This window comes from Felis catus, chromosome C1 (assembly GCF_018350175.1).
Source record: "Felis catus isolate Fca126 chromosome C1, F.catus_Fca126_mat1.0, whole genome shotgun sequence".
In the NCBI taxonomy this organism is placed as follows: domain Eukaryota; kingdom Metazoa; phylum Chordata; class Mammalia; order Carnivora; family Felidae; genus Felis; species Felis catus.
Window position 1 is genome coordinate 109,291,572 of NC_058375.1, and position 15,678 is coordinate 109,307,249.

At 38.4% G+C, this 15,678-nt stretch overlaps 1 long non-coding RNA gene across 1 annotated transcript in view; it reads left to right on the forward strand.

The window, feature by feature from the left end:
• Nucleotides 1-1,071: 1,071 nt before the first annotated feature.
• Nucleotides 1,072-15,678, forward strand: part of LOC111561828 — a 51,635-nt gene continuing 37,028 nt past the window's right edge. The window contains exon 1 of the long non-coding RNA XR_002744734.2: nucleotides 1,072-1,496. This is a non-coding gene — a long non-coding RNA (uncharacterized LOC111561828). The remainder of the gene's footprint in view (nucleotides 1,497-15,678) is intronic.

Here is a 15,678-nt window from a genome sequence, read left to right on the forward strand (position 1 = left end):
AATATTCACTTGAAGAAGACTTTCTTTGAAAGTCTGATGCATTGCAAGGTTTATGCAATTTTTTAAAATAAGGTTCCATGCCCAACATGGGGCTTGAACTCAGAATCCTTAGATAAAGACCTGAGCTGAGATCAAGAGTTGGACACTTAACTGACTGAGCTACCCAGGCGCCCCAAGGTTTGTGCAATTTAACAAGAGACCCTGCCAATGTAGCTCTCAACTTCTTCTGTCTCTCATGTTATTTTTGCAATTTCTGAGTACACAGAGTCCAACAGATGTTCCACTAATGTCTGAGGCATCTTTCCGTGGCACATAAATATACAACCTAGCAGGATACTTGTGACAAAGGTCTCTTGTGTCCTTAAGCTATGATCAAACAGGACTCTGACAGATGGCACTGCTTGCACTCTCCTGGTGAATATAGTCAGTAGTTTTCACACTTAAAATTGGAATTTGGAAATAAAAGGTGGGTCAGGGCAGAGGTCTTCACTGAGTTCTGCCAATCACCATCTTATAAGAGATACAAAAATGAGCAAAGCATTTATGGATTTATTTCTTCAACAGGGACACAAAACCTGGAACAGACTATAATTATGACAGTGACCATCATGAGTTATAGCCATGTCATCAGGATCACAGCTCTAACACATTTTCATTTGCATGTATGTAAACAGAGTTCCTCATGATAGTACTAATTCTACTCTGAACACACCGTTCCAGGAAGCTGGTCCTCTGGCTGGCTGGGCTCCACACATGAGCATCACATAGTACCTGTCAGCAGACACCACTCAGCAGTACTGACCATTATGTACTCTAAAGTAAAAAGCACCACAAACTATCCATAACCTGTCATGTGAGGAAAACATTGCATGTGGGGTGACACACACAGGCAGTGCACTGGCCATTAGGCACATGTGCATCGCACTTGCCTTCAGTTGGGCTGTCATAGGTCCACATGTGTGTACCACCTTTTCACTCTAAACCATACTGGAAAGCTCATAGCTCCAGAAAGTATGGCTTTCATCTTGTGAGCTACTGCCTCAGTGTCTAGGAGGTAAAGACAAGGAAAGAAGCTAGGAAGAAATAAAAGTAGGATCAGTCTGATGAACACAGGAGTTTGAAACCATGGGAATGAAAGCAGACTAGAGCAAAGCCTCATTCCATCAGATCCACTAACAGGAAACTCTGCATGCATCAATCAAGTGGAAAGTGCCAGCCTTCTTGGTGCATATGTCTGGACAGAATTTGATTCCAGAGGAGATTGGCTTCCCTCCGGGGCTGGCGGCCGCTGTGAGTGATGTCACCAGCTGGTTGGCAGTGAGGTGACAATGTAAATCAGCTGCTAAGCAGCAAGGACAAGCACAGACCAAGGACTAACCACAGGGCTGAAAGGGAGAACTCTCACCTGGGAGGCAGAATGGAGGGGCCAGCTGAGTCCTGGAAGCAGATGGTGGACGGGGCCTGTAGCCACAGAGAGAATTCAACACAGCAGTATGGTAATACAGCTCAATTCTCAGGACGGCTTTGTGCAGAGAAAAAGTCTGGGGAACTGGCCCTCTGCCGCGCAGGTTGTCCTGTTCCTGGGATGTTTTTGTGTGAAGACAAAACCTGGGTCTTGGCCCTACAGTGCTAGAAGATAATTTTGGTTTCATTACTCTCAAATTTATTCTCTGCATCTTCCAGGTGGTAAAATGCCATTTCCTAGCATGTGATACCTGAAAACTGACAGCAGGCCTCAAACCTTATTTTGGTACCTGAGCTCCCAGCAGCACAGACCCTGTTAAACTCTTCAACCTCCTCTCTAGCCCCTCTGCTCACTGATCAGTGGTCATTCATAGCAAGCTATACCCTTTCTACTTCTGTGGGTCCAAAGGAAGATCTCCCTCCCATCTCAGCTCTGTCTTTCCCTTGCACACACCATTGTTATCCATTCTTCAACACTTCTCAGCCCTTGGCCCCTGCAGGAAGCTCTCCCTGACTCACTTGACATGGCCCTATCATTGAATTCTGGCTTTGACTTCTCTTACCTTGCATTCCCCAGGCTATGAGATCCCAAGGGAAGGTCAAGCTCTGGTTTTCCTATTTTCTCTACCACATAGCATGTTTCATTGATGTTTAAATATTCCTTTTGATTTGGGTTCAAATTTAAGCTGTGTTTTATTTTGGAAATTTGTTTTTCCTTCATAGGGAAATCCTAAAAAATATTCAAAAGCCATTCATTGATCAGAGCTTTAACAACAAAGGGAAATATGAAAATGTGCCCATTGTGGCCAGGAAAGTTGGAGCATTCTCTTTGCAGTTGTCATTTCCTCATCTTCTAATCCCAAATTTAACTTAGGGCTGAGTTAGATGGCATTCTGTAGGCATTAAAAAGTGTATGTAAGGGGCGCCTGGGTGGCACAGTCGGTTGAGCGACCGACTTCAGCCAGGTCACGATCTCGCGGTCCGTGAGTTCGAGCCCCACATCAGGCTCTGGGCTGATGGCTCAGAGCCTGGAGCCTGTTTCCGATTCTGTGTCTCCCTCTCTCTCTGCCCCTTCCCCGTTCATGCTCTGTCTCTCTCTGTCCCAAAAATAAATAAACGTTGAGAATGTAGGACACAAAGCCAGGGTTTCATCTACTCTGATGACAATTATCCATTGTTTTTTAAAAAAAAAAGTGTATGTAATACAAACACAGTTCCTACATGCTTCAGTGCCAGGTGTGCTGCTGAGCAGACTAAGGAGATCCAGCAAACTGTTCCCAGATCTATAAATCAGGCCCCAGAAGTGAGCTTCTCCAGTTCTGAGGGAATAAAGAAGAAGAGAGGGATGATTAGCTTTTTATCAATTGTATTCCTAGACCTGGCTCATAGTCAGGTTCAGGCACAGAGGGTAGCTAAGTTTTGCATTATAATTTATTGTTGCTTAAAACCTTGGATTTGTATCTCAGGCCTGGGAAGCAGAACTTTTCCTTAGACTAGAGGATACACAGTTGATGCAGGAATGCTGGTCCTCTCCTTAGAACTGGATTAGAAATCTGCTTGTCCCAACTCTTGTAAGTGATGATGTGGAAGGACAGGGCACTTTAGTTCACAATTACTTCTTCTTTGACATTGATTACCTAATCATAGTTCTGCCATAATCTCCTGGTGGGAAGTGTGTTTTCATCTCATTTATCTCACCTGTTAGAATAAAGACAGGGGATGTGTCCTATTAGTTACTCTATTCCATTCCAACAGCAGAAGGTAGGTGTCTGAAAAAGGCAACTATATGAATGAATAAGTTAGATCATCCTCAATGAGTTTTCAGGGATTTAATGCATACTTATTAGAGTTAAATGGCTAACCTTTGTGGGATAAAGTACAAAGTGACCTACAAATGCCACCGTTACAACAAAAGGAGGGAGGAGATATTACTGTCCCATTTCATAAATGAAGGCACATAAGGGAACACACAACAGCATGTGGTGAAGCGGTGCTTTGTGTCCAGGCCAGGCCTGCCTCTGTTCTCATTATCCTCCTCCAAGCCTTGCTTAACTCTTGTCCCCAGAGAAAATATGCATGTTCACATCACATATTTGTAAGGTTGCATATCACATTGCGTTGTGATTCCTGAGTTGTGCTAGTTGGTGAGATCTTTGAAGACAAACCTGCTCTTACAGCTGCTAGCTGATTGGCACTGACTGGGTGGCACAGGGAGGCTGGAATTCTAGATGGAAGGAATTGTGGGGCCTGGGACTGTGGTCAGAAGGGACACTGAGGGATGGGGCCAGGAAAGAACAGGGATGGTTGGGGACCTGGGAGTCTAGAATGGTCCTCAGGAGTGTGGACCACAATGGGGAGAAGAGATGGAGCGTCTCATTTGGGCCACAGTGTCTCAGAGACAAGATTGGCAGTATTTGTTAAAACGTTATACAGTCCAGTTGGTCCTCTCCAAGAAGTTTTCTGAATCCTTGGCTTTCAGTGACAGAGGATTTTACTTTTTACTTGGGGAAAGAGGGATTTTGGAACTAAATCATAAAAATAATTTTGGAATTTGAAAAGCATATGGGAGACATATGACTTTGAGTAGAATTCTATGTAACAAAATAATTAGGGGAGAAAGTGGAAATGACCAGTTATGAGGTGCACATCTTTTAACTGGAGACATTACTCTTGTGTAATGGGGCTAATTTGTTTGCTCAACATGAGTACAGAGAGTATCTCCTATTTGCCAAAACAAGTTATTAATAAAATAGTTCCTGAATAGATGTGACATTTTATAAGCACAAGAATTATTGCTTTTTTAAAAATTTTGTTTGTTTTTGAGAGACAGTGCAAGTGGGGGAGAGGCAGAAAGAGTGAGACACAGGTTCCAAAGCAAGCTTCAGTGTCTGAGGTGTCAGCACAGAGCCCAACGTGGGACTTGAACTCACAAGCTGTAAGATTATGACGTGAGATGAAGTTGGACACTTAACTGACTGAGCCACCCAGGCACCCCTTATAAGCATTATTTCTAGCTGTTACTCAATCCTTCTGGATCAATATTATCACCATTTCACAGCAAAGGAATCTGAGACTGGACAAGATTGAATATCTTGCCAGGTATCATAGAAAGGAGCACATAGAATACATTTAAACCCATCATTGTAATCTCTTTTACAAATTTGAGGAAAGAAGGAGGAAGGAAGGAAGGAAGGAAGGAAGGAAGGAAGGAAGGAAAAGGAAAAAATAACCTCAATGGACTTGCATTCTGACTGTAGAGACAAAAGTGAATATGTATGACATGGTGGCACAATAATATAAAAGCAGTGTAAGAGAACTGCTAAAGCTCACCAGTGATGAGTTTGAGAGCAGTGAGACTCACATGGAGTATTTAGAAAGCCAGCACAGCCTGGGTATCAGCCTGCCATGAGCCTAAGGAGCACCTTAAAAGCCTTTAGAACCAAACAGGGTCAAATTGGAGGCAGCTCTTTAAAGCCTCTCCCTTATCTGGTATGGGAGGGTGGGTCAGCACAGTGGGGCCTGAAAGGTGTGCTGGGGCTTGGGATGGGCCCTGAGCCAAGCCTCATGGGCCTGAAGTTGTAACAAATGAATAACACATAGATGCCAGGAAAGCTCATGGGGAAAGTAACAGTGGTATGCCTTCCTTTTGAAGCATGAGCATAGGAGAGAAGCTAAGGAAAAATAACCACATGAGGGAAATGAAGTGGATACAGGCAGATGGAGGGAAGTCTGGTAAAATTCTGGAGATTACATTGAGAATATTTATAGATATTGCACAGAAGCAATGAGTAGGTTTTCTGGGTAAGGTCTTTCAGATATAGAAGTTTTGACCATTATGGAACTGGCAGAATAAGCAGGCATGAGCAAATTTCATATAAAAAAAGCAGTAGAAGGCCTTTGGTAGCTTCAGAGCAATCTGTGCCCCAGGCTCATCCGAAGCATGGGTGATGGTGGATGGCTCTAGTCTCCATATAAATGAGCATCTTGTAGGAGTAGACAGTAGTTCTTATAGGTGCCTTCGGAATATAGTGTTTATATTTAAACATCCACATAAAAACCACAACATTTCTTGTTTTTGTTTTCTTAAAACAACATTTAAGACACTATAGTTTTTACTAGTACCACTACATAAGAGGTGAGCCAACACAGACTTACCTCTAAGGTAATATTTAAAAGAAATAAACCTGAGATTCTTCAGGATCAAGATGATATCCTAAGTGATAATGTTTAAACACTTTCCTCTGTCAATTTCCCGCTAAAATGACTCAACAAATATAAAAGACCAAATTCTATATCACAGTCGGTAGCCATGAAAAATTGAACACTGACCTACAAAATCTCTGATAGCTCATCTTTAACTCTCAGTATGAATGAAGCATGTGAATGTTTGCAAAGAGCAAGATCACAGAACCTAGGAAAACTACAATTCTCTTAGAACAGCACAGTGTGAGCATTTAAAATAAACATTTTCCTGTCAGATAAACTTACCCCAGGAAGAAGAAATGAACAGTAAAAAGAGAGAGCAAACTGCTTCCACAATAAATGCCCAAACTCTAATCGTATTTTTGAAAGCTGCAGGAAAGATGGAGAATTGGTGGGCAGCAGTAGAAAGTTATGAAAAGCAGCAATCTCAAGGAGTTATTAGATGTTAAAAAAAAAGAGTGGCATGATTACTGAAATGAACAGCACATTGGAAACTAAGGAAAAGCAAACTATATAATTACTTAAAGGGATTCTCCTGCAGCTCAGATGAAAGAGATAGACAGAGGGAATATATGAGTGATAAAAAGAAGTAGAAAGATTTTCACTCCTGAAATGGGTGCATTGGGAATTCCAGAAGACAGATAGAGCAAGTGAAAGAGAGACACGAACAATAACTTCTCTGAACTAAAATAAAAATAAATATAAATAAATAAATCTCAAATAAATAATGCTAAATAGCAAAACAATCAAAAGTTAAAGTAATTTTACATTACTATTTTTGGTATAATTTAATTTTTAATATAATTTAATTTTTGTGAACCTTGATGCAAATGTTGAGAAAGATTTCTCTTTTTTTATTATATGAAATTTATTGTCAAATTAGATTCCATACAACACCCAGTGCTCATCCCAAAATATGCCCTCTTCAATGCCCATCACCTCCCCTCCCCTCCCTCCCACCCCCCATCAACCTTCAGTTTGTTCTTAGTTTTTAAGAGCCTCTTATGCTTTGGCTCTAAGTTTATTTGTTTGTTTGTTTATTTATTTTTGAGAGACAAAGAGACAGAGGGAGAATGAGAGCAGCGGAGGAGCAGAGAGAGACTCCCAAGCAGGCTCCGCTCTGTTGTCAGGGCCCCACTTGGGGCTTGAACTCATGAACTGTGAGATCATGACCTTAGCTGAAATCAAGAGTCAGGCACTTAACTGAATGAGCCACCCAGGCACCCCTTAAGGTCACTTAAAATAAAATAAAAATTCTTCCTCTGACCAATTCAAATATTGTGTACTGCATCACTGAAAAATAAAAAAAAGTTTTTCATAAACAACAAAAACATATCAAGTAAAAAGAAAGGACATACAGTTACTTCAAATACATGCATGTGTTTCTTTTTTTTTTTAATTTTTTTTTCAACGTTTATTTATTTTTGGGACAGAGAGAGACAGAGCATGAACGGGCGAGGGGCAGAGAGAGAGGGAGACACAGAATCCGTAACAGGCTCCAGGCTCTGAGCCATCAGCCGACGCGGGGCTCGAACTCACGGACCGCGAGATCGTGACCAAACTCACGGACCGCGAGATCGTGACCTGGCTGAAGTCGGACGCTTAACCGACTGCGCCACCCAGGCGCCCCTATGCAGTAATTTGACACTTTCATCCTCAGCACTCAACTCAGAGTTTGAGTCTAAAGTGCTTCACACCTGGAGGTTCAAGGTTTCTCTGAATCAATATTGCCGGGATGGCTCTTAATCTGTGCTAAAGATTGAGAATTTCTGAGCACCATTTGTACCTGCCACACAGTTTGGAGGAAAATGGAAGAATTCTGGACAGAAATGTGCTTTATATGTTTGGGGAACAGCAAGATCAGCAGGCCTTGTAACTGCTGAGTTTGGGGAAGTTAATGGAAAAGAGGTCACTAAATGTAGGGCTTACAGACCATGCTAAGCTTCTATGTTTCATTCAAAGTGTGATGAGAAATCACTTATGTGACATATTTACATTTTAAGAGCCTTGTTCTAACTTATTTGGCAGAATGGACTGCATAAGGGCAAGAGTGGACTTACAGATACTAGGGAGGAAGTTATTTTGTTTGTCAGGATGAGAAAGGTGAGGATGCTTTACATGAGGATGCCACTAAGAGAAGCAGTCAGATTTGAGATATGTTTGAAAGCCAGAGTTTTAGGTGGATTAACTTTTAGAGAAAGGCAGAAAGCAGATAGCAAAACTGTGAGTAAGCCTCAATAAAGGATAGTGAGGGAAGAAAGGTAGATAGAAAGGAAAAGAATTGAGATATGAACTAACGGCATTGACTTCAAAGGGCCTATGAAGTTTCAGAGAGGAGGAAGAAAGAGTGCGCTGGAAATAGCAATGTGGAAGAAGGAAAACCAGCTGCACGTTTATGCTTAATGTGCATGACATGGGGAAAGGAACAGAACCCACCAATAGAGGAGCAAGTCCTCAGGGGAAAGCTAGGGTTTGTTTAGAACAAGACTGTGAAGGGAATTTTCAAAGAGATTTACTATATAGAGGATTTCGCTAATGAGAACTGATAATCTGCAGGGCAGAGTAGAAGGGCTTGGGTAGTGAGGGCACATTAAGAGGTTGGTGATTAAGTGAAAGAAAGAACTCAATGAAAGTCTGCATGAAGAGTGCCTTGGGATTCTTGTTATGACATCCCAAAGAGTGACTTAAGGCATGATGAAATTATTCCTAATGGTCTGCTTTGAGGAAGAGAAAAATCAATTCCAATTATCCCTCTTTTCTGGACTGTTCCTTTGATTGTTTAAAACTGGTACAGCATAATTGAATTATATGTCCTTCAGAATTAAATAACATCCTTTGCAAATTACTTGGAAACTTCTGACAGATGAATGTCCATTTCCTGAGTCTTAGGCATTTATAATAAAAGAAAAATTGGTCACACCAATTTGCCAATTCTGAAATTTCAGCTACCTAGTTCAAGAGACCTGGCAATATCCATTAATTGTAATTATAATGCAATTCTCATCTTTGTTTATTTCTATGTAATGTTTCTTTTTTTTAAAATCTGATTTTTAGATGTCCTTGGTTTGTAGCAGTTTGACTAAGTTTTCCTTGTCCTTCTCCAAGGACAGAAGTCTTCATTGACACCCTTACATCAGAAAGAGTGTATCTTTGCCTAGGACTTAGGGGCAGGAGATTTTTCTGTCTCTTCCTCGGTAACCTAACCTAAGGTTTTTGCTTTGCAAGGGAAGAGTCCAGGGAAGCAGTCAGTGTTTCATATCTCTCTTACTTGTGAATCTTTGTGAGTCTAGTGGAAAGTCAATGAGAAAAACCTTGCAAGTGTCTGATATTCTAATTGTTTCAACTAATATGTTAATACATAGCTAAACTTTTAAAATGTTAAAATTTTTAACTGCATTTTTTTCTAATTTTTATGGCAGCTACTTTTTCCTAGTTTGCTTTGCCCAAAATGAAAGAGTTCATGCATCCTGTCTATTCTTGGAAAGGCTTTGAATTTCCTTAAAATCCAGTTCACCTGATTGCCTTGTGTTTTCAGCCCTCTTGTGAGTTAAAAAGTGTTATGATTTTATAGGTTATGCAACTTTATCACCCACTGGATGATAGGAGAGTTGTAAGGATCAAGGTGGCATTGCCTTTCTTTTTTCCATATTTTAAACAGAAGTGGGACCTTCTTAACTAAAACTTATGTCACAATAAAATATGTAGAATAAAGAATTAATATTAAAAATACATGCAAAACACAAAAGAGGAAGTGAGAACCTAGGATATTCAATGTTTAGGTAAAGGATAAGAGAAGTTCTACCAGAAGAAGCAAATGTGAACGAGGAAGAAAGAAAATTCAAAGACTATGACTGAGAACATTTTCAAAACTAATAAATGGTATACAGGTTCAAAAATTCAAAGTTCCATACACCAAAGCAGAATAAATTAAATATAAGCTATTAAAAGCAAAATAAAATGGAAAATATTAAAAGCTACTAAGGATGCATATTATCTTCAAAAGAGAAATAATTGGATTGTCAGTTGACTTCTCAACAAAAATAAAGGAATCCAAAAGAAAATGGAATAATACTTTCAAACTAATGAAATACAATGTGTTTTCCTATAATACAAAACCAAGGAAAATTCCCTAAAAATAAAATGAGGACACAAACTCATGTTAACAGCAGATTTATTGAATATTTAAAAATCCATTCCAAACAAATATAATCATGCCAGTGAAAATAGTGGCACTATATTACCACTCTATAAAAGACATTTTTAAGTTTCAAAAATTGTCAGAATCAACTTATGCAGAGGTCTGAAATTTACCTACAGCTTCCCAGGAATGTTTACTTAAGAAAAACAACTATCTGTAATAACAGCAAACTTAGTGGTGTTTTAATGTGACTTAGTCCCATCTCCTGTTCTCTAGCTCAGTGATACTCTTCAAAAATAATAGCACACATTTCTATGGAAGCGTCACAGATGCTGCTGGAATGGTGTAACTGTTTCAAAACCTCATTCTTACAGAATTGTCATTATTTGACATGTGTGATTGCTTCAACAAAGACCTGATTTCAGAAAGTGGCTCAAATGTCACCCAGTGTGAACAGCTATCTTCCTGGGGGCTTCTGTTGAAGGAAATTACAGGTAAGCCTTTTAATTTGGCAGCTGCCAGAGGCAATAAGAGTTAGGGAGAGCAATAGACTAAAAAGTTTTATAGAGAGTTGAGGAATGAGCTATTCATAGGTTCTTTGAAAGGTCTGACATATTCTGAGATTCTGTTAGGTCACACACATGGGTGGGGCTACATTCAAACTCAGGGAAGACATAAGAATGTCATAAACCAGTGTTTCTAGCTGAGCTTGAGACTCCACACCATCAGGAAGTGAAAGCTAAAGTGGAGGTATAAATTGCTCAGCTGACTGTTGAATGTGCACACAGAACCCCTAGGCAAAAACTGGGATATTTATTGGTTCTGTGGACTCAAGGAGATCTCTGTTCAGTCACTGGATAAGCACAAAGCTAAGAACAGACTGCAAAGGCCACATGTCGGGGGAAAAAAGTACAGACTTTAAAGAATTAGTTCTGAAAAGTCACTAAATAAGCAAATCACAGCTGAACTGGGCAGAAGCAACAACAAACCTAGGGAGAGGGCAGAATTTTATTTCTGGGATTGCTGAATTAAAATGTACAGTATTCTGAGGCACCTGGGTGGCTCAATCAGTTGAGTGGCCAACTCTTGACATCAGTTCAGGTCATGATCCCAGGGTCATGGGATTGAGCCCTGGGTAGGGCTCTTCACTGAGCATGGAACCTGCTTGGGGTTCTCTCTTTCTCTCTTCTTCTGCCCCTCCCCAACTCATGTGCATTGTGCATGTGAACTCTTTCTTTCTCTAAAATAAAAAAAAACAAAAATACAGTATTTAACATTAAAGATTATGAGACACACCATAAGACCTAGAGCCAGGAAAAAAAAAAAACAACAAAGAATGGAAATTGTCTCAGAAGAAGTCCAGTCATTGTTCTTATTGGACTTTAAATTAGTTATTTTAAATATGTTCAAGTCACTAAGGGAAAGTGTGGGAATTATGTCTTTCCAAATAGAGAATATCAATAAATGCATCAGAATTATGTAATGGAAATTCTGGACTTGAAAGTACAATAATAGTTCTGCATGAGAAATAATAAAGGGAGTCACTCAGGCTCAAGTAAAAAGATACAATACACATTAAAGAAATGAAGAATCCCAGTGAAAGTAACTGCATAGGTAAATATGATAGATGGTATTAATGCACATTTTTGCATTTTTAAATCAGATGATTTAAAAGTTAACTACACAAAGCAATAATTACTGATTTATATTGATGAACACACAATGAATAAAGTGATATTTTTGCGACAATACCAGAATAAAGGGGGAAGTAGGATCTGTCTATCTATCTATGCAAAATTATTGTATACTACTGAAATTAAGTTGATACTAATCTAAATTAGATTGTTATAAATTAAGATATTAATTAGAATCCTCAGGGCAACCAATAAAAAATTATTCAAAAATGCATAGGAAAAAACAAAAACAAAAAGAATAAAAATGGTACAATAGACAACACATATTTAACACCAAAGATGATTACAATGGAGGTAGAGTAACAAAAAGTACATTACATATAGAAAATAAATAACAAAGTACCAGATGTAAATCCTACCTTATCAGTAATCTCATTAAATAAAGATGGGTTTAATTCTCCAATTAAAAAACATGAAATGGCGGGGCGCCTGGGTGGCGCAGTCGGTTAAGCGTCCGACTTCAGCCAGGTCACGATCTCGCGGTCCGTGAGTTCGAGCCCCGCGTCAGGCTCTGGGCTGATGGCTCAGAGCCTGGAGCCTGTTTCCGATTCTGTGTCTCCCTCTCTCTCTGCCCCTCCCCCATTCGTGCTCTGTCTCTCTCTGTCCCAAAAATAAATAAACGTTGAAAAAAAAAATTAAAAAAAAAAAACATGAAATGGCAAAATGGATAGAAACCTGTTAAAGTATACACTGTGTATAAGAGACACACTTTAGCTTCAAAGACATAAATATGTTGGAAGTAAAAGGATGGAGACGGATATACCATCTCAACAACAACCAAACATGACTTAAATTCACTGTGCTAATATGTCAAAATAAATTTTAAGATAAAAAATATTTAAGACAAAAAATATAATAAAGATAAAGGGTCAATGTATCAAGAAGATATAATTATTGAAAATATGTATGTATTGCATATTTAACAACAGAGAATCAAAATATATGTAGCAGAAACAGACAGAATTTAAGACAGAAGTAGATCATTCAACAATAATAGTTGGAGACTTCAATAACACACTTTTGATTATTGATAGACAAACTAGAAAGATTATCAGCAAAGAAACTGAGGGCTTTGACAGCAACTGGACATTAAAAGACCACTCTATAACACTACACCAAATGATTAGAATATGTATTCTTCTCAAGTTTACATGAAAAATTTTCTAGAATAGACCAAATCCTAGGCAGTAAAATAAGACTCAATAAATGTAAAATAACTACAATGGAATAAAGTTAGAAAGCAATAAAAGGAGAATTTGGTACATTAACAAAACAACATTGTCTTAAATAAACAATTGATCAAAGAAGAAATCACAAAAGTGATTAGAAAACACTTCAACGTAGATGAGAACTGGAACATACTATACCAAAACTTACAGAATGCAACAAAAGGAGAACTCAGATAGACACTGATAGCTGTAAGAATCTATGTTAAAAAGGAGAGACCTAAAATCAATAACCCAACCTTCCACTTAAAGAAATTAGAAAAAAACAAGCAAAGTAAACTCAAGGCAATTAGAAGGAAAGAAATAGAGATTAGAGTGTTGCAAGATAAACTGAAGTATATTATAATTTTAAAGAGTTTATTTGAGCATACATTCATGTGGAAGCAAAGCCAGAAATTATTTGATTATTTATAGTTTAAACAATTTCCTTTTTGGGGAAAGCCTGGTTGGCTGTTTGTACTTGGTTATACTTAGATTTCATTTTCTTAGATTGCAGTGCATTGATTCTAGCTTAGGTTTTGTTTATATGAGCTACCAGGGCATTAGTACCACCTGGTCTACTGGCCTCCTCATTTAATTACTTTAACAATTTATCCCTTTTGATCATCCTTTCATACATAACAGATTGACCAAAAATTTGGTATTAGCACCACTCTCAGGCATCATTAGGTTAAATTGCTCTTGTCATAAAATTCATTTGTATGATGTCATGTTCGTGGAAGGATTGTTTCTGCTGTTCATTTCATTGTTTATTTTGTTTCTGTTTCTCCAAGCACAGTGAGACGATCTGATATAGTGCTGCTGGCTACACACAGAAATTTAAGACTCATGAGAAAACCCAGTGCACTAGGGGGAATAAAGTGATGACTCTCAAGAGGAGGATATCAAGAGATTGAAGTATATTTCTTAGCCAGAGCCCCCGTGAACCAAATCAATTGGTACCAAATAAATCCAAGAGTGTATGTGACAAAGTATTAACCTGTTTTAGTCAAGTGACAAGTAATTTTTGTATTTCAGTGTTTATAATACCAAATGTGTTGATCTAGATACAGCAGGAAGTAATTGCTATGGCACAGAATTCTCCTTGAATAGCCAACAAGTAATTTAAATTCCACTTTCTAAAACCAACTTATCAGCTCTAAACAATCCTTATGCTAAAAAGGCATATTTTGGGATGACATATTTGTTACCCTTTATTCCCTGCCTTTGAAATTTCTTTAAAAAATTTTATAGTTTAGAAGTTGAATTTGTAGATTGCTTCATCTCATTGAATCAGTTTTTTACTCTTGATAACAGGTCAATTCATTAAACAGTTGTTTTTCATTTCAGGAAGTGGTGTTGCAGGTGGGCTCCCAAAGTGAGGCCTATACGGTGTGGGCAAGCATATATTTATTAAGAAGCATTGCTATGGAAACAAAAGAAAAACAAAGGTAATAGTTGGAGCAGACTAAAAATCAGTTTCTGAGCCCACAGGAAAATGAGCCAACAATTTCAGATGTTGGGCTCCTAGACATTAGGCTTGAAGCATCTTCTGTAATTTGAATGTTTCTGGTGATGTCAGTAAGTGTACTGGTGAACCTTCTGGGTGGTTCACATGGCAGCAGGCACAAAGGTTGTCCGTACATGAACTATTGGGATGATGTCTATGAAGTTCATATTAGATAATTCAGCTTCAGCTTGCAGGGCTACTGGAAAATGGGCATTTTTGTTCTTAGTGATTCCAAATCAAAAAGCTGGAAGAAAATTGAAAATGTTAATTTGGAGAGTTGTAGCCAGATATTGGAGGAAATATGAAAAATTTAGGATCCAGTCAATGTTATAGGTAAATAGCAAAACCTCAAAGACAGTGAATAGGACTGGAATCTCATGTCCACAAGGGTGTTTTACGGTTTTATACTAAAACTTAAGTTTTCTGTCTTTAATTATTCCCAATTTCCAAAAAAGGCAATCACAGTAAGGCACACTTGTTTGCAAAATAAGCCTAGTCTTGTTAAACTATGCTTATTTACCTAAGTGCAATGAGAATAATGATTTCATGCATACAGTTGGCCCTTGAACAACACTGTCTGAACTGTACAGGTTCACTTATGTTCAGGTTTTTAAAATAAATACAGTATAGTACTGTAAATGTATTTTTCTTCCTTATGATTTTCTTAATAACATTTTCATATATATATACAGACACAAAATATGTGTTAATTGACTGTTTAAGTTATTGGTAAGGCTTTCTAGTCCATCAGTAGTTATGTTTTGGGGGGACCCAAAAGTTACACATGGAGTTTCAATTGTGTGGGAGTGGGAGTGCCCTTAACCCCTATGTTGTTAGAGAGTCAACAGTATTCTCAAATACGATATTGCAGTTAAAGTTTGGTGATAGTTAAAGGGTTTTATTGACCCCATAAAATCCATCTTGGTTTCTTAAAATTGTCAGGTAATAAAGAGTATCAGGTGAGAGTTTTAAAAGCCTCTTTGGGCTAAGAAGCCAATTCAAGGACTTGCTCACTTGTGTCTTGTTACAATGGATTCTTACTGAACTTACAAAAATTAATATATCATCATGAAACACTAGAAATGTTTAATAAGAGTTTTGAATACTGTAGGGATCAGAGAGTGAGTAAAAATATCCACTTTTTATTTATAAGAGAATAATTTACCAAATTGCTATAAGTTATGAGGAGCCTAAAACAAAAGAGAAAAGTGGTTATTTAAATATGGAAAACAAAACATTGAAGAACCAGCAATGTTTCAAGCAGCCATAAAAATTATAATCATAGAGGCACCTGGGTGGCTTAGTCAGTTAAGCTTCCAACTTTTGATTTTGGCTCAGGTCATGATCTCATGGTTCATGAGTTCAAGCCTTGTGTTGGGCTTTGTGCTGGACTTGGAGCCTGTTTAAGACTCTCTCTCTCTCTCTCTCTCTCTCTCTCTCTCAGTCCCCCTCTGTCCCTCTCCT